At 46.4% G+C, this 1,089-nt stretch overlaps 1 long non-coding RNA gene across 1 annotated transcript in view; it reads right to left on the bottom strand.

Annotated features, from left to right (window-relative positions):
• The window catches only part of LOC108444978, an 11,817-nt gene extending 11,467 nt beyond the window's left edge, over positions 1-350 (bottom strand). The window contains exon 1 of the long non-coding RNA XR_001859702.1: positions 129-350. This is a non-coding gene — a long non-coding RNA (uncharacterized LOC108444978). The remainder of the gene's footprint in view (positions 1-128) is intronic.
• Between the last annotated feature and the right edge of the window lie 739 nt (positions 351-1,089).

The raw sequence follows: 1,089 nt of genomic DNA, 5'->3' as shown, positions 1-1,089 counted from the left end.
CGGAGATCTCCGGCGTGAACTGAAGCTGTGGCAAAGGGAGGGGGGAAAAAAATCAGGATTGTCTGTTTTCTTCTTCTTCCCCCTTTACAAAAAGGGGGTTTATGCTCAGCATCCGCACGCAAACTTACTTGAATGCGTTGTAGCCAGTTTAGTCCAGAGACCAAAGGATACCCCGCACCCGAGGAGTCCTACATGTGTGAGCACCATCATTGCACTGGCAGAGCAACGAGAGCCGCCTCCTTTCCTGTACCAACATCCTCCTGGGACTGATCTCTCCTCCGGTCCAATATCCAAACCTATCTCATATATATGGGTTTTCTTTCTTTTTCTTTTTATTTTTTTCCCCCTTCCATCGGCTGGGATTGCTAAGTAAATAAATAGAGGAAAATTCCTGAAAGGGCGTATGAAAATTCGATGGGACTCAATATGAGGAAGTGAAATTCTCACAGACCATTTTTTTAAAATTAAAAATTACGTTCTTTTAAACGCGGATCGGATGCATTAGGCTTAGAAAATAGCAGGTAAGAACTTTCTTTCTTTCCAGTACCTTCATGCCCGGAGCGGGGATATCTGAAGCAAAGCTGCCCAGCCTTGGAATAAAGGGGGAGCAAAGAGACCAGTGTGCCCTTCAGTGCTTCCTCCATCCTGCGCGGCGAGGCGGCTTTGTGTATAGGCACATCTCGCCAGGACAGAGACAGAAAGCTCAGAAAGCCTTCGGAGAAGACAGCCGAGAGCTGCCGGGGCGGAGTAGGGTGGGCTTTTTCTCTTCTTTCCCATTTTTTTTTTTTTTGCCTCTTCTTCTCCTGCCCTATCCGGGGTGAATCCGGGTGCAGTTGATGTATGGAAAAGAAGAAGGATCCGAGTCAATATTTTCTTTTCTCTTCGCTAAGCAGAGGGATAGGATTTTAATTATTTATCCACCCGAACCCTCTCCGGGTAAGACGCTGCTGGAGCCAGTGGGATAGTCCTGCCTTGCACAATTATTAAAGAGACTGATCACGTACAGTGGAAGGATAAGAGGAACCTCCACCAGATCCTTTTTGCCTCCTGTGAAAAAAAAAATAATGAAGGAGAACATTGCCACACTAT

The sequence above is a fragment of the Corvus brachyrhynchos genome, unplaced genomic scaffold, assembly GCF_000691975.1.
Source record: "Corvus brachyrhynchos isolate BGI_N302 unplaced genomic scaffold, ASM69197v1 scaffold60, whole genome shotgun sequence".
Taxonomy (NCBI): Eukaryota; Metazoa; Chordata; class Aves; order Passeriformes; family Corvidae; genus Corvus; species Corvus brachyrhynchos.
Note: the sequence above shows the minus strand (reverse complement) of the source record. Positions and strands in the feature narration are given on the sequence as shown.